Genomic DNA, 22,833 nt, shown 5'->3' on the forward strand with positions numbered 1-22,833 from the left:
GCATATTTGACTATTTGGCACTGGTTAATCAAAAATAAAACAAGTGACAACTCTCTTACCTTTAGTTGCTGACTATCTCTCTGCAAACAATGTCAAGCTAGGATAAAGCTAGGGTAATGAATTCTCATAAATACAAAAAATATACTTTTTTTTTCCCCCAACTAGCTGAACATGATATGGAACAAAGTGATTAAAAAAAACGTAACATTAAGAACTAAGTCTGACCTACAAAAGACTGTAAATTGTCATTCTATTCTCCTGAATTAGACTAAGTAATCAACCCCAAACTCCCAAATTATTAATTACTACATTTAAATAGTCAAGTCTTTCAGAGAATCCCATTCTCTAGTATAATGCCATGAACCATCTGAACAAAGAGACATATCCATTTATTCCCCAACGCATAATTAAGTATAATAAATGAATACACATTTACACTTTTTCTTTTCACATTTTACACTTCTTTCTTTCACATTACACGTCTTTCTTTTCACATTACACTTCCTTTTCTTTTCACATTACACTTCTTTCTTTTCAAAAGCAACTTTTCTAATCTTTTGATGTGTCCCTACCTTCGATGGGCTTTCTTGACTCTGAGTCCTCCAAACCGTCCTTATCGCTTTTCTCAGGAGAGTGTGCTTTCCCTCCAGTGTCAGGTGGTTGGACCCATCATTACACGCACAAGCTCATGCACATATCCGGACACCTCAAAAATCGCATAGCAACCCCGAGCTTCTCTGGCCTCACAATGCATAATCATCAGTTCAATTCTTTCATTTCAGCAAGCCTTCAAGGAAGGCCCTCTCTTGTCTCTAAGCAAAGAAAGCTGAAGTTTACAATTCACAGAGACACATTTGCTTTCTCCTTAAAAATAGATATATATATATATTATATATATATATCTATATATATATATATATATATATATATATATATATATATATATATATGAATAACTTGATCACGAAGTATATAAAACGTGATGCTATGTATAAATAAAGGTTTTTTTGCCACGAAGGAAAAAAATGAAAAAGCGAGATAGGCGAGTACTTTCGGTCCTATTCGGACCCTTTACTGAGGCACACTGATTTTACAAAGAACACCATAGTCAAAAGAAGGCTTAATATACAAACTGACACTACCAGATTAGCCATAAGGGCGATTTTTCACTCTACAGAGAGGAGGAGTCGCCATAGGCTAGCCACACCTTGAAGGATACCCGCAGTAAACAAGTGATTCTTCCAGAAAAACAGTACATTTTGAAAACAACACGGGAGCATATACAATTTAATATCATGAATTTTTACACAAATTTTCCCAACAAAAATTATTATTAATGAAAAGACGAAAGAAAATATAAATATATATATATCGAGCAAGAGAAAGAGGGAGAGAGAATATCGAACCAGAGAGAGAGAGAGAGAGAGAGAGAGAGAGAGAGAGAAAGAAATAATAACTATATACATATGGGACTAATTTATTAGTTGTTCATTTATTTTGAGGTCCTTCATAAACATCTTACAAATATATGGGTCCAAATGGTACATTCCCAGACTAAGATTTAGGTTTTTTTTATTAGTGATTTGTATAATTGCCGATTCCAGTAAATTTCTTGAAACATAATCATTAGATCTAGCAATTACCGAGGTATCACCCCAATTAATACAATGAGATTTTTCACTCAGATGGATAAACAGTGCATTATTTTGAAGTCTGGGCTGTTCTAACTGAATACATATGCTGCTTGATCCGAACACATAAATTTTTACTAGACTGACCAACGTAAAACGATGGGCAATCCTTACAAGGAATTTTGTAAATGATGTTGTTATTTGTTACGGGACTATTCTTAATTAGCATATCTTTAATGGTATTGTTATAAGAGAACACTACATTAACATTAAACGATTTAAATATTGATTTTATGGTTTCAAATCCACGAAAATAAGGTAAGCTAAGTACAATTTTAGGCATTTCTTTTTCATTAATAGCAACATTATAAAACTTTTTATGAGCTTTTTGATAACATAAATTGAAGAATGATAATAGCTTACACATTACCAAGGCTGATAAATCCAATAGTTTAGTGGTTCTTGACAAAACTGACTACATATCACGCATGCATACTTTACTAGAGGATGAAATAACTTACAAAAAACTCGCAAAAAATCTGTTGGACCAAGTAATAAAAAACTTTAACATCAATATCAAACAAATTCTTAAAGATAAAAAAGAACTTTTGTGTCAGTTAACTGTAAAGTGTCCCTCATTACCTTATTTATATGGCCTAGTCAAAACTCATAAGGAAAACAAACCTATGCGCCCAATTATTAGTACTGTAGGATTAATTGCTTATAAACTATCTAAATACGTATCTTACTAAACTGTTATCCCCGCTACTAGGAACTGTATCTAATTCACACATCCGGAATTCTCTTGATCTTGTGGAAAAATTAAATAACATTGTACTAAACCCTAGCGATATTTTTGTCAGTTTTGATGTATGTTCTTTGTTTACAAAAGTCCCTATTGACTCTGTGCTAGAATATTTAAGTAATGAACTTGTACTGCATGAATTGCCTATGTCCGTTAGTCACATAATTTCCTTAATTAAGTTATGTATTTGTGATTGCAGATTTATTTTTAATGGAGAATATTACTAACAAATATTTGGTATGGCCATGGGTAACCCTTTATCACCTCTCCTTTCAAACTTATATATGGAATTTTTTGAGAGACACCACCTCCCGAATATCACACTTATCCCCTTAAAATGGTACCGATAAGTCGATGATATCTTAGTAGTCTTACCTGGTGGTATCGATGTAAATGATTTACTGTCTAAATTTAATAATTTAGTGCCATCCATAAAATTCACTGTTGAAATTGAAAATAACAATGTCATCCCTTTCCTAGATGTATTAATACATAGAGAATCTTTCCAATGCAAATTCAGTATTTATAGAAAACCCACAAATAATTGAACATATGTACATTTTTATTCTGGCCACCATCTTAATATTAAAATTTCAATTTTTTCTTCTATGTTCCTACACGCTTTGCGTATCACGAGTCCACAATATCTGGACCAAGAAATAGAATACATAAAAAAGATAGGAAACTACCTCTGCTACCCACCTCATTTAATTGATTTATGTTATCAAAAAGCTCATAAATGAACAACTAATAAATTAGTCCCACATGTATATAGTTATTATTTCTTTCTCTCTCTCTCTCTCTCTTTCTCTTGCTCGATATATATATATTTATATTTTCTTTCGTCTTTTCATTAATAATAATTTTTGTTGGGAAAATTTGTGTAAAAATTCATGATATTAAATTGTATATGCTCCCGTGTTGTTTTCAAAATGTACTGTTTTCTGGAAGAATCACTTGTTTACTGCGGGTATCCTTCAAGGTGTGGCTAGCCTATGGCGACTCCTCCTCTCTGTAGAGTGAAAATCGCCCTTATGGCTAATCTGGTAGTGTCAGTTTGTATATTAAGCCTTCTTTTGACTATGGTGTTCTTTGTAAAATCAGTGTGCCTCAGTAAAGGGTCCGAATAGGACTGAAAGTACTCGGCTATCTCGCTTTTTCATTTTTTTCCTTCGTGGCAAAAAACCTTTATTTATATATATTATATTATTATATATATATATATTATATATATAATATATATATATATTATATAATATATATATATATATATATATATATATATATATATATATAATATATAATATATATATATATATATATATATACATACTTATATATCTTATATATATATATATATATATATATTATATATATATATATATATATAATATATATAATAGAATATCTATATATATTATATATATTTATTTATTTATATATATATATACATATATATACATATATAATATATATATAGATATATGTATATATATATTATATATATAAATCCATATTTATAGATATATATGTAATGTATATATATATATATATATATATATATATATATATATATCAGTTGTGTTATGCCTTGCTAATGGTGATGTAACTTCTAGCTAAATCTGCATGCTGGAATCTAGATATAGCAACATTTTCTAAAAGTTTGCAAAACTTCATATACAGTAAATGTGCCTTGTTGTCAAACTTTTCAGTTATAGACGTCGTTTATTCCTCTCACTGTTTTCGCCGTGGTGGCACAGTGGCAAGATTCTCACCTACCAGTCGAGAGGACCAGGTTTCATATCCTACTGCCAACTGATGGCTTGGATGGCACCATTGCATAAACCTGGTGGCCCGCCAACCTAGCAGTCTGAAAAACTAGGCATTGGGACCTTTCCCCACTGGCTGTCGGCCAAAGAAACCAGAAATAAGCTCCAGCCCTATGAGCCTACAGACAGAGGCCCAGGAGGACTTTCACTTTAACACTGTTGGACTGTGGAATAGTCTCCCTGAGGATGTCGTGCAACTGGAGTTAAAGAAATTCAAGCAAAGATACAATGCATTACAACACTAGCACAATTCTCCATGTATTCTAATAATTTACTCACATTTTTCATCTGTTTATTAATTTGTTAATTTATTTTTTTAATAAGGGATCTCTTCTTTGTGTATTTTTCATTACCTTCTGTTACTTCTTTCTAAATAACATCATATTCTTTGAAGGCTTGAATTTCAAGTCGTTGGCCTCTGTGGACTTGTTCCTTTTACATAAGGTTCATCTTCTGTATAATAATAATAATAACAATAATAATAGCAAGTGTTTTATTTTGCTTTTAGAAGCCTTTAATTTTGATTTTATTTTTCTCTTTCATTTATTTAACAAGATGGAATTACTGAAGAAAGGAGGTTAGCCTGTTATCTGGGATTATCAATAATGCAACTCACATGATACACAAAGATATGGGAAGAAAATCTCTTTAGGGAAGAATTTTTTTTAGGTTTGTATGATATGAGAGATCGAGTGATAAACGGGGATATATGGCATATTTCACTTGTTCTACTTATTATGCCTTATGGAAACTGCTTGTACAAAACACCCTCTTTAATACATATGTAATTTCTCAATGACGAGTGTCCAAAGTAAATTCATTTTAAGAACACTGCTAAACAGTAGATAATTTTCCGTTTTATTGGAATTAATGATGTTTCATTTTACCTCATAATATCATGGAAACTTTACTTGTATGCCTCTGTGTGTGTGTGTGTGTGTGTGTGTGAGTTGATGTGTTTACATCTACTAGTGGCATTTCACCAATGTCAACATTATTGTCTCAACATCATGTATGCATTTTGGCCCCACTAACACCAGCGAATAAGTGTGGCTATGTACGTACCCTACACACGTGAAAGTACAGTAAAAATATAAATGAGTAGCTTAAATTTAAAATAAAAAAACTAAAGGAGCATTGTGTATTTACTGCTATTCAGCTTTCAACATAATCGATATCTCAACTGTTGTTCTCTGTCTGTCTCTTTGTATACTGAATAACTTTCTTCCTTTTATTTTGTTTTGTTACAATACAGTATTGTACAAATCCTTTAATAGAAACTGGAAAAGTCATAAACATAAGAACACAAAACAAAAGAAGCTCTAGCACATTATATGTCTGCCTTCCTCTTCAACCATCCAACACTGCATCCCCATCCACTCCCCCTCAGCCAGGAAAACTTCTCCCAGCTCCAACCACATTCCAAAACAACCCCCTCTCTGAATGAGTTCCTCTACACAGCCTTACTGCCCTTCCCTTCAATGGCAACCAGCCATCTGACCTACCTCGCAAACTTCACCAGGCCTCTTCCATCCCTAAACCTTTCTCAGTCTGTTTTTGAGTGTAAGCACTGTTACCAACATTTTCCTGAGGCTGCACAGCATTGTCAACCATCAGCAATTTATGTGTTATGCAGTATATATCTTTGGGGTTGAGTTCTGGATAATGAAGATATGGATAACTGAGAGCTTACTGTACGGTATATGAATTTACTCTTCGAGGAATAATGCAATTTTTTCAGACTACCCGACCACATTACAATTAAAAGTTATCATATCAGGCAGTCACCCTGGGTTACGACGGGGGTTCCGTTCTTGAGACGCGTCGTAAGCCGAAAAATCGTCAAAAATCCTAAGAAAACCTTACTTTTAATGCTTTGGGTGCATTGAAAACTATGTAAACTGCATTCTTATGGCATTTTTCATTAAAAAAACATTCAAATATTGATTATTTTGCATTTTTGGTGTCATATTTCATCTCCCAGTAACCCTGGAAATAACGTCTATTGACAAGCGTCGTAAGCCGACACCGTTGTAACCCGGGGACTGCCTGTATATAGCAATTTGCAGGAAGCAGGATGTTACAATCAATGAAAATTTTGCTAAAACCCTATGGGTAAAACCAGACAGATTTTTGGGCTAAAGTGGACTTTTCCTTCAGGTTGGTATAATGCATTAGTATTTTGGGCTATTATTCACAAATATTACACAGGCTCCATATTTCCTGGGGACAGGTACTACAAGGCCCCCGGGAATTACTAAAATCCGCAAATACTTCACGCCCCTCCAAAAACACTTGTTTATAAATGACTATTTTAATAGTTTTATCACTAAAAAAGCATTTGCAAAAATTATATGAAAATACAATTAGTGAAAATTCCGCAAATTAGCGAATTTTCTGCGAATAATGTGTTCCACAGAAAGTTCTGCAAATCGGTGAAGCCGCGAATCCTGAACCGCATATAGGGAGGAGTCTACTTTATTGCAAAATTGCATTGCAACAAGTTTCTATACTGTTGGAGGCAGAATGAATTTTCCTTTTTAACTGGCTATAATTCGGTCTCATGGGCTGGCTGCTAGTGATGATTATGGTTCAAAATTTGCTATTTGTTCAGTAGCATCTTGCATACAGGTGCCCAGTTTCTTTCCACATTCACAATGGTTATGCAATGAAAGGTTTTTATTCTATTATTCCTGACTCTATCTGTATTTGGAGCAAAAATAAGTAACGTATATAATGTTTGTAAAGATAATGTGATCAATTTAAAAAGCTTATCTATCTACTATTTCTCGAGTTTGGTCAATTGACAGCCGGTCATCAGTAGGTTTCTAAGCCTCATATTAATGAAACAAGACTTGTTTTTCCCGAGGCTTAAGAACTCAGACCTTGTGTGGTTTAGCTGGACCTTTTCTGTCAAGTAATCCTATTTTTGTTGAAGCTGTGGATTTTTATGCTTTGCAACCTACCTTGAAATCAACAAATACTTGTGATAAATGCAAATAAAAAGCCAAGGAATTTTGAAAATTTATTTGCAGAACTTACTCTCCAATTTTGATGAACCAAAGCAAAAAGGCACATAATTAACCTTATAAGCAATTTTGAGGAAAAGATACAAAGGTTATAATATGTTTAGGAGTTAACAAACCATTTTTTTCTAAAAGCCTGTGATTCTTTTTAGAACGTTCAGTGGATTAACTATAGCCAATTTCAATCAGAGTAGGTATAACCATCTTACGTCAAGAGTCACAACAGCCATCTTAAATCATGTCCAACAACCTATGTTGATATTTATTGTCTACGAAGAAAAGCTGGTCTTCCTCGAATAGGAATATGAACAGGATGAAGAAGAGGCCGACTTGGATTGGAAAATTCTGCCTCTGAAGATTGCACTTCTGAAGACCCTGTTCCTGAAGATCCCATTCCTGAAAATTGATTTTCTGCAGATCCAGTTTCTGAAGATTCTGATTCAGAAGATCCTGAGCCTGGAGCTGAAAGTAAAATATCATAGGGTTCAAAAGAAGACTGCTGTACTAACTGAAAAAGACTAGGCTACAATGCAAAAAGTCCTCTGCTTTGAGTATGATTATGTGACTGCCACTATAATAATAATAATAATAATATAATAATAATAATAATATAATAATAATAATAATAATAATAACAATAATAATAATAATATATCTTGGAAGAAGACCCTCTTTCAAACATATTATGATATAAATTTTGAACAAATTGGCTGCTGTTTAGCAAATTAATTTTATATGAGGTAACTTTTTTCTGTTCTTTATCAATAGCTTCTCTGGCTCAGCAATATTATTTAATAACTGGCCAATATTCATACTGGCATTTAACAAAAAGTATGTAGGAATGCTTTTTTATCTTTATTTAAAAAAGAAAAAACCAGGGATTCTGGTGGCTGGTTTATCAGAGTCCTTGTTTAAGCAGGATTCGTCGACTGGTATGCTGGTATAACTGGTCGTTGCCAGTCAGGGTTCATCGTCGGGTATTTTGGCTGGTATTTTTCCTAGTTCTGCTGGTATTCTTCTTCTTTTGTTGACACGTTTCGACAATCGGTCGAATGTCATCATCTGGAAGAGTTAGCGAAGAGGAACTGTGGAGAAGCAGTGTCTTGGTGGTGGGTATTTTTAGTGGCTCAGCTCAGGTGCCGATTTCTCATTGGCTGAGCCAGTCTCAAGCGAAGTCTAGGATCCCGCAAGAATGGTCGCAGTTCTTCTTGAGAGCGAGTGCTCAGGTGTTCCTGGGTGTCGAAACTTTGACAAGAGAGTAGGGATGTGCCCAGGTATCGGTATCGGTGAATTTCTGGCCACCAGCTGATACTTTTGTCATTAGTATAGAAATTTAAAACCCTTCTAGGTTTCCTAATATGTATATATATTAAACAAAGCCCACCCACCAAACAAACTATATATAGGCATATGATTGTATATAGGTTCATTGTTTATCTTTTAAAAACAGTTGGTATCTTAATACTGTACAGTGTATTTAATTTATTATTGTAATTCTAATTTTAATTAACTATGGTTGTGTCTACCTCTATCAGCAATGAGTCACTGCCATTCTCTTGGAGATGGGCACTATTTTAAGATGTGCAGTACAGGTATGGTATATGTGAATGGTGCAATTAGTTACTTTACTGCTACTGTTGCAGCTTGGAATTAGACACGTGGAGTTCATATAACCCTATTATATGACCTTTCAACTTTTGACAAGAATGATTTTAGTAACAATACATATTCTCCTAAATAACAGTAATATGGAGGTAACAGATATTGGTATTGGTATTGACTTTAAAAGTTGGTATCGGTATCGGCCAAAAATTTGGTATCGGTGCATCCCTACAAGAGAGACTGTACTTTACCGCGGGTTGTAATGTATCTTTACATATATTGTAAAGCTGACGTCTTTCCAATGTTTTTATTATCATTCAACGGCTTGGTAAGATCCCTATGTATATCAGTCTATGTAGAATTCTTTGGGCTTTCCGCCAATACAATAATCATGTGTACACAGACTACGTCTGTGCATATCATTTAATTGTCTGTAAACAAACAAATTGTCAGCCTCAGCGTTCGGACCTCTGTCGACCTGACCCAGGTACTACATGTCCATCCGTACCTGTCATTGTATACCTCATGCTCGGGCAATAAAGCATCAGTACCAAGTGGAAATGTGTATTTTATGAAAGGAAGGTATTATGTTTTGTTGTATTTGCATTTAGTAGGGAAAAGCTTTGTGTTTCGTTATTTCATGTATTAGTTCGTAAGTACTATACGTGTAATAGCTTCTAACTAACGATTGTCAGTTGTTCAATTGTTTGGGTAGTTGCCAGAATGAGTTTGGTGGTGGGTCAACCACGGTCGTGAGAAGCAGTCTTGCTACATCAACCAGAGTGTAAGGTAGTGCGAAAATGACTCACAGACTCAGCCATAATAAGCCGAACTAGAACATTACAAATGAAACTTTTCTCCTTCCTACTGTCACCAAGAGGATGACTGTGAATAGTCCCACAAACAAGCCAGCCAATCAGGAACATCTACAGGATGTAAGGAATTCCAGCGGTCATCCCCAGGTACACCTGAGCACTCACAATCGAGAAGAACTGCGACCATCCGTGCGGGATCCTAGACTTCGCCTGAGCTGAACCACTATAAATACGACCAAAAAGACACTGATTCTTCAGTTCCTGTGCTAACTTGTCCTGATGCTGACCTTTGAGGAGGTCAAAACATGTCAACAAAGAAGAATAATACTAGCAGAGCTAGAAAAAAATACCAGCATGAATACAATGATGACAAACCCTACCTGGCCACGAACACTTATATACGACCAAAAGACAACGGATTCTTCAGTCAGTTCCTGTGCTAACTTGTCCTGATGCTGACCTTTGAGGAGGTCAAAACATGTCAACAAAAGAAGAATAATAGAAAAAAATACCAGCATGAATACATGATGACAAACCCTACCTGGCCACGAATAGTTATACCAGCATTCCAGGAGACAAAACCCCCTTGAATAAGGCCAGTCATTCAGGCTTCCTTTATACCAGTGCAGTATACAGTTTACCAGACAACGAACCCTGCACGAACACAGAACTCTGACATACCAGCCACCAGAATCCCTGTTTTTTTGTTTTTTATTTTTTTTAATAAAAATAAAAAAAAGTTTTCAGGCATTCTATTAGCCATGTGTGTGGTATCATGTCGAAGGCTTTCTTTTAGTCAATCCATGCTATGCTTAGGTTGGTTTTCCTTCTCCTACTGTTCTTCATTACCATTTTGTCTATCAGGAGCTGGTCTTTTGTGCCCTTACACTTCCCTCCGCTGGCAGCCTTTCTGTTCGTGGGGATGGTGCTTGTCTCCTCTAGGTAGTTGTATAGCCTTTCACTGACAATACCTGTTAGTAACTTCCACATTATCTGTAAGCAGGTGATAGGCCTGTAGTTACTGGCTATATTTACCTTACTCTTGCCTCTTTGTACAAAGGATGTTCCTCCTGTGGTCATCCATTTGGGCGCATGGTGATTTGTGATACAATGCTGGAGTTGTTCTGCTATTCGTGGGTGTAGGGTCTTGAAGTTTTAGAGACAGTATCCATGGACTTCATCGGGACCTGGGGCTTTACAGTTTGGCATTTTCTTTAGTTGGTGTCTGACTGTGTCTGTTGTGAGCTCTGTGAATCTTGTTTTATTCTCCCTGTTTCTACTTCCTGACTTCCTGGAGCCATGTTGCATGTTTGTTGTGTGATACCAGATTGTTCCATATGTTTTCCCAGATCTCTTACTTGGTTCGACTTCAGGGATTTCTTGGTGGTTGTCTTCCCCTCTTAGTTGGCTGTATAGTCTTTACTGGTTGGTTCCAAATAGTTTGTTCTGTTGGTATCCCTTGATTCCTGTTCATGTCACCATTGGATCTTATGTGCTTTGGCCTTAAGCCTCTGTTTTACATCTTCTATTGTGTTATTTAGTCCCCTCTCTTGTACTTTGTATTTCTCGTTGAGTTCCTCCCTTGTTTTCTTGCTTCTTAGCCTATTTTCTGCCATCTCTTTTCAGTTTACTCAAGTCAGATCTCATCACCATGATTTGCTTTTCAGGTGCCTTTTGCAAGGCGGTTGCTGTTTTGGTTTCTGTTGGGTTGGTTGTGTTGGTGGTGTTGGTCTTCGTATCTCTATCAGTTCTGCTACAAATCTTGCTCCTGCATATGCCAAGTTATTTATTTTCTGTGATACTGGTGGTGTGTATTATTCCATTATTTCATTGACCTCACTTATTTTCTCCTTTAATTTCTTGGTGTTGTAGGCTTTCATGGAGGGGATGTTTGTTCTCTCTGTATCTGGCTCCATCCATTGTCTAATCTTTTCTACCCATTCCATCCTCTCTGTTACTTAGTCGGCGTTTCTTCATGTGTCGTTGTTTGATACCTCATCATCCCTGTCGTCTTCTGTGGCATCGTCTCTCAGTTCGTCTTCTTGTAATTCATGGTCGTGTGTCATTTCCCTTTCCATTTCTTCTCTTTCTGTTGGGGAGAGCCAGTTTCTTTTTCTTTATGTTTTTTATTTTGGTCTGCCAGTCTCTGTTCTGTTTTGGGGGGTGGGGGGTTATTCCTCTCATTCCAGATGTTTGACCAACTTTCTTCTATATCCTCTCTCAGCTGTTGACTTCTGATGTAGCATATCCATATTTTCCTTATTTTCTTCTCTTGTCCCATTTATTCTTCCTCTGGTTTGCTTCTGTAGCTCCAGTCTCAGGCTGTTGGTTACTGTTCTTGTGGTGGTCAGTTGCTGGATGACGACCTCAAAGTACCTAACCGTCTTCCCCTTTCAAACTGGGCTGAATACCTTGCTTGCCGGACAAAGCTCCTCTGTTGCCAGAGGTTCCATTTACATCGTTGTCTTTTAATCCTTCATTTCTTTCCATCATTGCTGAGTTTTGCTATTTAACCCATAGCTGGACCCTAACCCATCAGGAATAAGGTACTTCATTTACAGGCTGAAGTAGACTGAGGAAATTATGGTAAAGATCCTTTCCCACGGAATCAATGCCGAGGAGAGTGGTTACCCATCCAACGACTGACCAGCCCCAATGTTGCTTAACCAGTCCATTGACGACCTAATCCACTGCCAGGGCGCCATATGTAGGAAGTGCAATACAAAAAAATGAGACCATAAACCACATAGCAAACGAATGTCCGGCACTTGCACAGAACCAGTACAAAAAGAGGCATGATTCAGTGGCAAAAGCTCTCCACTGGAGCCTGTGCAAGAAACATCAGCTACCTTGCAGTAATAAGTGGTACGAGCACCAACCTGAAGGAGTGATAGAAAACGATCAAGCAAAGATCCTCTGGGACTATGGTATCAGAACGATAGGGTGATACATGCAAATAGACCAGACATGATGTTGATTGACAAAAATCAAGAGAAAGTATAACTCATTTAGGTTGCAATACCATGGGACACCAGAGTTTGAAAGAGAAAGAGAGGGAAAAAATGAATAAGTATCAAGACCTGGAAATAGAAATAAGAAGGATATGGGATATGTCAGTGGAAATTGTACCCATAACCATAGGAACACTAGGCACGATCCCAAGATCCCCGAAAAGGAATCTAGAAAAACTAGAGGCTAAAGTAGCTCCATGACTCATTCAGAAGAGTGTGCTCCTAGAAACAGCGCTCATAGTAAGAAAAGTGATGGACTCCTAAGGATGCAGGATGCAACCTGGAACCCCACACTATAAATACCACCCAGTCGAATTGGAGGACTGATAGACCAAAAAAAAAAAAAAATTAATAAATAATAATAATTTCTTATGCATAAGCCCTATTTTAAGGTATACTTTATTGAAAAGAATGGTAGTTTGCATGCCATCAAGCTTAAACAATGCTTTCTCAGCACAGCAAGTTCCTATGTACAGCAACCAAACCATACAGAAGCTAACAGAAGATCACTTATTAACCTAACATTGCAGTAGTTTTATGCTATCATTTACAAAAGGTGAATGGCATAAGGGAGTAATTATGTATCTTATTTATGATGGAAAAATGGGTATAGAAAAATATGAGATTTTTTATTGCTATCACAGCTTGACAAGTGACAAGGAATACCATCGACAAGTGGTACCATAAGGAGAGCTTTGTCCCCAAGGAGGGCGAAAGGACCACATGACTGTTTCATAGAGGCTATACAAACACTAACTACAAGAAGGACAGACAGTCCTATAAAATATCCTCTTGACTCATGTAATGTCTGTGGAAGAAGACACAACAGTTGACCTTATAAGGATCAGAGGAGTGCCCCATACCTCATGAAAACCAAAACCCCGCCATTAGCAGCATCTCATTAACAATTATAACAAATGCTGGGCCTGAGAAGAGATGCCACCATTCCTTAATCAGTATAACCACAACTCACCTCTCCAATACCAACACGCTATGAGGGAATACCGTATAATGACTCCCAAAGTCTGCCTGTAAGGATACCCTCACTAAGAATTACCCCTCCCTTTCTCAACTGCTGTCTGAAGAACCACAGTGTAAGGTCTGCCAGCATATAAATTCCCATTTCCCCAATGAAATAAGATTAATAATATCCACTCCATAATAATAAAAGGATGTGTAGATATGTATTAAATTTTTCTTTGAGTAATTGATAATTCAAGGGTACTAAACTCAGTTTACATTTTCTGATACACAGCCTGTGGCCAAAAGTTTTCTCACTGGCCCCATGTGAATATGCACAATGAAAATAGTACCTTGCTCTAAGCTTCGGATGGTAGTAGCATGACTAGGCTTTGACTACCATCTCAAAACTGTCCTCTCAGGTATGACTGGCATTCAATGCAGTTTTTAGTTTAGCACAATGGCAACCATAAAAATCTTTCAGTATCAGAAATGCAAAATATAACAAAGATTATAGAATATGGAAGGAACAACATATTAAATATTTGGGGTAGTGTTAGGCATCTATTGAAATTAAATCAGTCATTATGAATAATGAACAACTGCACATTTTAACCTTCCTCTAATCATTTCTGACAGTTGGCCAGACAAGCATCCAGCTGTCTCTCTGTTAAATGGAAAATATTTGCCTGTTCTGATATATTTAGATTTTCATATTTTTCATTATAAGGACAGAGGTTCTTCAAGATTCACTTATCTTTGGAAAAAATTTCTTTACAGAGGGAAAAACATTCCATTTCTAGTCTTCCAAAATGAAAAAATATTTGCTCTTTAATATGGTGTCAAGAGAAAAAGTCGAAAGAATAACGTCAATAAAAACAGAGGAAAAATCATGAAAATACATCTGAGGGAAAGTCACGAGGAAGGCAGCAGCTGCATCTTGCACTAGAGCACAGTGTTGCATCAATGATGTCATTTCATACTTGGCCACTTAATTCATTGTAGCAGTAACCCCCTTGAGCTGTGCATGTGCTGTCATTTCCACAAGCTGTGAATTCTTCAAGAAACAATTCATTCAGTTAGATTTATTCACTGTTACACTGCAACAGGTGATATAGTAGACCATTCATAAGAATATGTGAAAACCTTATAAAGATTTTTAATGAATAGATTGATAATGATGATATAGATTCATACAATAATCATGGTAAACTCTTCAAATATTTCTGTGTAAATTATGATAATAATAATCCCTTCTAAATAAAATGAACTCGTGATAATGTTACTTGGATGGTCTTGAATGACTAAATTCTGAAAGATCAGTAAAGTGTATTATATAAACATCACAGTTTGTGTCAGTCACTACTGAGAATTAGTATGCCAATTATTATGAGCAAAATAAAGTAGTATATTTCAGTTTTCCTTTTTTCACTGTCTTTTGACAATTAAACAGAGAAGCATGAGAGCTTCCCACTTCCCTTTAGGGGGAAAGTATTTGCTGTTCTGAAACATGATTTTAAATACAAATTTAGAAATTTTGTACCTGAAGGAGACAGAAGTGTTCACAGAAGTGTTCAATATTCCTCAACATTTAGGATATAACTAAAAGAAAAATCTTGAAATCTTTGAATAAGAAACCAGAAATTAAAATTAAAAGAAAAATTCATTTCTCTAGGCTGTTTTCTTACCTTCAATGCAGCAGGAAACAATTTGTTCCCGCTGCACTTCCTTCAGAAAACACGGTAACCACTGCATACGTGGCCTGCACAGCACACTGTAGCAGTAACCATTATTGTCGGTGGCAGGCGCTGCTTGGTGAACAGACTGTGAATACATCAAGGATTTTATTCAGTTGGGCTTAACCGGTCACTACATGCTAATTTCCCTAAGATAGTCATCCTTGAATATGACTGGATTTTAGTTGTTAATGAAAATGCTGAATGAAAAGCCATTGCTGCTGCTCTGTGGCAAATACATTTCAAGGAACCCGCCAAAATGAAACTCTTCACAAAAAACAGAGTAATTCAGCTAAAATATAAAGTAATATAAACTGATAAATGAGGAAAAACTTGCCATAGGTAGTTTATGGGAAAAAATGATGGTATATTTATTACAAAAGACAAACATAATATGCTCACAAATTCTAAATTTAGCTGACCTTTCCAACACTTGAGGAACATCTCAGAACATATCATGACAAATTTATGAATGCCATTGCTGAAAATAATAGTCTATTTACTAGTTTACAGTGATATCGCATATATATCATGGATGACACTCGAAAACAGTCACTAAATTCTTTCTAATTGATAGCACTATAAAAGTGCCTGGAAATTCAGAACATGCTTTGTATGTTAAACATCGCAGTGGATTGCAAGTGTCTCTTGAGAATTAAAATAAGCATTATTTAGAAGGCCAACTCACTTTTCATTATATATACTATGTACAACAACAAAATAACCTAAGTCTACAAGGCATCTTCCAAGAAATATTTCATGTAACATGAGTGTAACAGTACTCTCTGAAATGCCAAGACAATGCATGGTGAAACAACGATTTCCAGATGCCAGAGCTTTTGAAAAATAATGAGAATAGGCTAAAAAAGGGAGAAATGGTATTCCAAATTTAAAGATAACAGAACCCAGGTTATGTTAAGTGACGTACCATTAATACAAGTGACATGCAGCCTCCCCGCATCCTTGTTCGTAGATGGTACCTGTGCATGTGTAGCTACTCACACTATTGTAGCAATATCCTTGATTAGCAGTACACTGGGCATTAGGGCTACAATCTGAGAGTTTAAGGGAAGATAAAAATTTCTTTACGTAAAGTTAATCATCACTTCATGTTATTCATACCTGTACACTTCAGCCCTCATCCCTGAAGGAATTATCACTTTACATATAATCCAGACATACAAAAATTTTGTTAGGGTGCAACGTGAGGGGCTCTGTGTATTGACCTTATTGTTTTTATTTAAGTTTAAAAAAGGAAAATCAAGTAAACCAAATAAAAATATCAAAGAGCAAGTTAAAAATGATATTGTCATGATACAATAAAGTTTTGGTTTTATACATACTTACCTGGCAGATATATACTAGCTATGACTCCGTCGTCCCCGACAGAAATATCGAATTTTCGCGGCACACGTACAGGCAGGTCAGGTGATCTACCGCCACTGCCGCTGGGTGGCAGGAATAGGAACCATTCCCATTTTCTAAACAGATTTTCTCTTCCACCTGTCTCCTGAGGGGAGGCTGGGTGGGCCATTTAATTGTATATATCTGCCAGGTAAGTATGTATAAAACTTTATTGTATCATGACAATATCATTTTTATACATTAAACTTCCCTGGCAGATATATACTTAGCTGATTGGCACCTTTGGAGGAGGGTAATAGACAACTAATTACTGAATAGACAGGAAAACAACATACGTTGTAGGTAACAAATATAAGAAACCTTGGTTCCTACCTGTGTCGGCGAAAGACTTCATGGCTACTGCCTAGGAGCTTACATCGCCTCAAGAGCCTCAGCGAGGTAGTGACCTCATGCTAAGAGTTCTTGATGGTCTGCCGATGGGGTCTTATCCACTTACTCGACAGAACCTAAGGATCTTTGTCAATGGGGTCCTATCCACTTACATGACAAAACACCTTGCCATATTGCATCATCAAGGAGCATAACACCGATCCCGATCACCTGATCCTAATACCGGGTTAGTACTACGATGAAAGGAGTTATCCCCCAACATCCTTTCAAACGACCATAAAAACTCAAAACCAAACCATTTTTTTATTTTTTAATTAAAAACAATATTAATTAAGGATCAGTACCAGCTCCCTGTCCCAGCACGGTATCCGCTGATACATAAGGTCCAAGAGAAAAGCACTTTTCATAAGTCACTCTGACGTCTTTTAAGTAGTGGGGGGCAAATACCGAGTTGCATCTCCAATATGTTGCTGCTAATATGTCTTTCATTGACATAATTTCTATTAAAGGCTAGGGAAGTTGCAAGATTGACGGACTTCGTGTGCTCTAACCCTAAGCAGCTTAAATGCTTTCTCCTGGCATTTCATGTGAGCCTCCGTTTATCACATTTCTCACGAAGAATGCTAATTGCATTCTTCCGAACCATTTGCCTCTTCGGGTTTCCTTTACCGGCCACCACCAATAAGGCTCTGATCACAACCCTGAAGTTGACTCTTTCTCTTCAGATAAAACTTCAGTGCTCTGACCGGACAGAGACCTTTCTGCTTCTCTACCCACAAGGGGAGAGAGGCCCTTGATTTCAAACTTCTGGGCCACGGTTTAGAAGGGTTCTCATTCTTGGCCAGAAACAGAGGTTGGAAAGAGACAACAGCAGAATCTCCTCTAAAACCTACCCGAGAGTCTAATGCATGTATCTCACTCACTGACCCTCTTGGCAGTCGTGAGGGCCAAGAGAAAAATGCACTTTCTCGAGAGGTCTCTAAAGGATGCCTTATTTGGTGATTCGAAAGTATCCGAAGAGAGAAACTGGAGGACCACATCCAGATTCCAACTTGGAGTGATAGAGGACTTAGACTTTGTAGTGCCAAAGGATCGTATCAAATCATGGAGATCCTTGTTGTCCTCTATGTTGAGGCCCCTGTTTCTAAATACAGCTGAGAGCATGCTTCTATAATCTTTTATGGTTTGAAAACAGCTAAGTGTGATTCCTCTCTAAGGAAGAAGAGAAGGAAATCAGCAATTTCAGTCACAGAGGTATTGGAAGAGGACAGCTTCTTCGACCTACACCATCTACGGAAGACTTCCCACTTCGATTGATAGACCCGCAGAGTAGAGGATCTGTGGGCTCTGGCAATTGCGCTTGCAGCTTTTCGAGAAAAGCCTCTCGCTCTGACAAGTCTTTCAATAGTCGAAAGGCAGTCAGGGAGAGATCGTGGATGTTTCCGTGATATCTCTCCGAAGTGGGGTTGTTTTGAGCAGATCTGTCCTCATGGGAAGAAGATCTGGGGAAGTCCACCGTCCATTCCAGTACCTCTGAACCAGTCTCGAGCGGGGCCAATATGGGGCGATGAGTGTCAGTTTTCGTCGCCCTCCGAGGAACTGGAACTTCCTTAACACTTCCCCAGAATCTTGAATGGGGGAAAAGCGTAGGCATCTATGCCCGACCAGTCCATGAGAAGGCATCTATTGCTATTGCTCTGGGATCTTCGATAATGGAGCAAAAGTTTTCCATCCTTCTGGAGAGGAACGTGGCGAACAGGTCTATCTGAGGCTTCCCCCAGAGGGACCAGAGCTTTCGGCAGACTTCAGAGTGGAGGGTCCACTCTGTTGGAAGGACCTGGTTCTTCCTGCTGAGTCTGTCTGCTCTGACATTTTTGGTTCCTTGTTACAAACCTTTGCAACAGTAACAATGCCTCGTTCCTCTGCCCATATCAAGAGGTCTCTCGCTATCTTGTATAGTGTGAGCGAGTGAGTCCCCCCCTGTTTTCGGATGTAAGACAGAGCTGTGGTATTGTCCGAATTTACCTGGACTACCACGCCTCTGACCTCCGACTCGAAGTTCTTCAAGGCTAGATGAACTGCCATAAGTTCCTTTACATTTATATGCCAGGACACCTGTTCTCCTGTCCAGGTTCCTGACACTTCCTTCTTTCCTAGTGTTGCTCCCCATCCCGTTTCCGAGGCGTCGGAAAACAACACTAGGAGAGGGTTCCGAATCGCAAGGGATATACCTTCGTTCTTTTGAAGTGGGGTTAACCACCACCTCAGGTGTGATTTTATTTCTTGTAGAAGGTAAAACTGCAGAGGTCTCAGATTGAGTCTCCCTAGGAAAACGAACTGCTCCAGCGACGAAAGGGTGCCCAGAAGACTTAACCATTCCCTCGCTGAGCTTCGTTCTTTCCCTAGGAAGGTTGAGACTTTCTTCAAGCCTTGAGCAATTCTGTCTTGCGATGGAAAAATGCTCGAAAACCCCGAGAATCCATCTGAATCCCCAGATAGACAATGTCCTGGCTGGGGATCATCTGCGACTTCTCGAGGTTCATGAGCAGTCCGAGTGAGTGAACGAGATTCAAAGTCGTTTCCAAGTCCTCCAAACATTGTTGTTTTGATTTGGCCCTTATTAGCCAGTCGTCCAGATAGAGGGATATGTTCACACCCCCTCCAGATGAAGTCATCGTGCTACGTTCCTCATCAGGCTGTGAAACACTTGAGGAGCCGTAAACAGGCCAAAGCAACATAGCCCTGAATTGAAAGACCCTTCCCTGCATCATGAAACGTAGATATTTCCTCGATGACGGATGCAGAGGGACGTGAAAATATGCGTCTTGTAGATCCAAGGAGGCCATCCAATCTCCTGGACGCAGAGCCGCCAGAACCGAGTTGGAGGTTTCCATAGAGAACTTCTGTTTCTCTACAAATCGGTTCAAGTGCGCTCACATCCAGGACCAAGGTCATCCAACCCTCCCCCCCGAACGGCTTTTTTTGGTACCCGAGGAAACAGTCGATCGTAAAAGCCCTGAGAGTGTGGATCCTTTACTAATTCTATGGCCTCCTTGTCCAACATTTGTTCTACTAGTTGAAGAAGGGTCTTTCTCTTGACAGGGTCCGTGTACTTCGCCGACAGTTCCCTTGGAGTAGACGTCAAGGGAGGCCTGTCTCTGAAGGGGATGAGATATCCTCTCCTCACTATTGAGAGGGACCAGTTGTCCGCCCCTCTCGACGCCCATTCTTCTGCAAAGTTCAGAAGTCTGGTGCCTACTAGTGTTTGGAGGACTTGAGGTTCACTTGCTTTTCTTGGTAGGTCTAAAGGCAGAAGACCTACCTCTTCTTTCTGCTCCTCTCTTCTTAAAGGAGGACCGAGAAGACGAACTCCCTCGAAAGGGCGGCTTTGGGTTCCGTGTCGCCTTCTTCGTGGCAGGAACAGCTGTCCTCGGCCTTTTGGTTGACTGAACCAGCAGATCTTGTGTTGCCTTCTCAGTAATGTGGAGTGAGAAATGTCTCTCACTAACTGAGAAGGGAAAAGCTGGTTAGACAGAGGAGCGTACAGAAGGGACGACCTCTGTACCGGAGAGACAGCTTTTGTAAGAAAAGAACTGAATACAGTTCTCTTCTTAAGTATTCCCGCCCCGAAAAGGGAGGCCACTTTCCCCGATCCGTCTTGCACTGCCTTGTCCATACAAGCCAAAATACTATTAAGGACATCGGGGCTCAGTCGTTCATTGTCTTGTGTCCTCTTGGCCATCACCCCAAGGGACCAGTCCAGAAAGTTGAAAACTTCCAAGACATGGAACAATCCCTTGAGGAGATGGTCCATTTCAGACATTCCCCAAGTTGTCTTGGCTGAAGATAGAGATTGTCTCCTCGACGCGTCCACCAGCGTTGAAAATTCTGCCTCTGCAGAAGCTGGGAGGGCGAGACCTGTCTCATATCAGATACCCCTCCTCCCAAAAAGTCTGGAGGGAGGGCAGGTAAAGACAGTCTTTCCCGCCTCCTTCCTGGAGTTAAGCCAATTTCCAAAAGACTGCAAAGCCTTCTTCATGGAAATTGTCGGCCGCATCTTCAAGAAAGAGGACGACTTTGAGGTTTTTGTGCTCGTGAACAGCGACCGAGGAGATGGAGGAGCGGCAGGACATCAAAAGAATCTCCAAATTCCTGAAGCAAAAGCGCAGCCAACGCTTTGTAGTCCGATAGTCCAGCCCCTTTTTGATCTTCGGTGTTAGAGACATCTTCCAATACAAGTTCCAACGGAGAATCATTATTAGCCGAGGGAGAACGTCTCTTCTCGCAAGGTGAAGGGCTCTTCGCAGGATCAGCTCCCTCCCGACAAGGGCGACGGCCGCCTGTGCGACATCTTGCGTCACTGTCCGGCGAATGCTGATCCTGAGAAAGAACCCCATCATCATCTAAGTCCTCCTGACAAGAATGACGGCCGCCTATGCGACGTCTTGCATTCTTATCAGGAGACAGCTGTGCTTGCGGCAAGTTTCCACCAGAAATTGACATATCGTGAACAGGACGACGGCCGCCTGTGCGACGTCTTTCGTCTCTGTCCAGAGAAATCCGTTCCTGGTCCAAATTATAAAGAGACGTTTCCTGGTTGATTTCTCCGTATGGTTCTCTTGAAGAAAATCTCGGCACTTGGTGCTTAACAGTTGCTGAAAGTCTGGTTCGTTCCATGCGCTTGGACATATCTGTCTGTCTCGGACAGTGTCGTCTGTCCGAGCTGTCCACATATGGAACTTGGCGCTTGGCTGGTGTCGTTCCAGTACGACACTTCTGCCTGTCCGACCCGTTCTTGTCCCGCATTTCTGGCACCTGGCCGCCCGGACCCCGGAGTTTGCCCCCTGCGCACGACGTTTTGTCCTATTCCAAGGCTTTGGTCCGCGTTTGTCCAAAGGTTGTCCCGCAAATCGGCAAACAAACTGGGCGCTTTGGTCATAAGTGTTGTCCCGCAAATCCTTGGCGTAATTGGGTTTGAGTCTGGTTGGCGCCGTCCGCGTAGGACACTTTTGCCTGTCCGAGTCGTCCAATTCTGGCGCCGAGCGCCTGGGTGGTTCTGTCTGACTCAGACACTCTTCTTCATTGTCCGTATCTGGCGTCCCAAACCTATTAGTTTTCGTCCGTCTTTCCTTATTCATCTCTGTTCTCGGACGAGGAGTAGATGAGAGGAGTCTGGAGTCCGGAACGCCCGTCGGACGAGATCTCTTAACAGGAAGAAAATCCTCCTTTCTCCTCGGAAGGTCTTTTCTCAATACTCCTACTAATGAGGATATCTGTTCCTGCATTTTAAGTAGGATGTCCGTCGCGGTTTCTTCCTTTTCTTTCTCATTAATAGGAGAATGCGCTCTGGAAGGAGTAGGAGATCGAGACATTGTCCTCTTGGCTCTTTTCCTCTCGTAGGGAGAATCGTCCGGGAAACGTTCCGGGCTCGACTCCAGCGTCGGAGCTTTCCAACTCCTCTTGAATCGGACGCGACAGTTCGTTGGAAGTCCATCCACTTCTGCGAGGAGACGAATTGGATGACGAAAAGCACTCTTTTAGGATGCTTTCAATGGCGATCCTTGGCAGTCTGGACGCTACAGATTCTGCCGAGGGGACGCCTGACCGGTGGGGATTCTCCGTAACCTCCGTACGACTGTCGACATTCCTTCTCCTCTGGGCCT

The 22,833-nt window shown here is 39.2% G+C and overlaps 3 protein-coding genes across 22 annotated transcripts in view; 1 reads left to right on the plus strand and 2 right to left on the minus strand.

Moving 5' to 3' along the window:
- The window catches only part of LOC135220022 (uncharacterized), an 875,986-nt gene that overhangs the window by 693,730 nt on the left and 159,423 nt on the right, over positions 1–22,833 (minus strand). Inside the window, exon 1 of one of the 6 annotated variants that reach the window (XM_064257324.1) lies at positions 14,599–14,807. The exons of the other annotated variants lie outside the window; for them this stretch is intronic. The gene's annotated coding sequence lies outside the window, so the exon portion shown is untranslated. Of the gene's footprint in view, positions 1–14,598; positions 14,808–22,833 lie in introns of those variants that run through there. 6 annotated transcript variants of the gene reach the window in all.
- Positions 1–22,833, plus strand: part of LOC135220025 (CD209 antigen-like protein E) — a 677,021-nt gene that overhangs the window by 325,920 nt on the left and 328,268 nt on the right. The gene's annotated exons all lie outside the window — the stretch shown is intronic.
- LOC135220027 (CD209 antigen-like protein E) overlaps positions 1–22,833 on the minus strand; it is a 596,816-nt gene that overhangs the window by 280,570 nt on the left and 293,413 nt on the right. The gene's annotated exons all lie outside the window — the stretch shown is intronic.

Source organism: Macrobrachium nipponense, chromosome 1, assembly GCF_015104395.2.
Source record: "Macrobrachium nipponense isolate FS-2020 chromosome 1, ASM1510439v2, whole genome shotgun sequence".
Taxonomy (NCBI): domain Eukaryota; kingdom Metazoa; phylum Arthropoda; class Malacostraca; order Decapoda; family Palaemonidae; genus Macrobrachium; species Macrobrachium nipponense.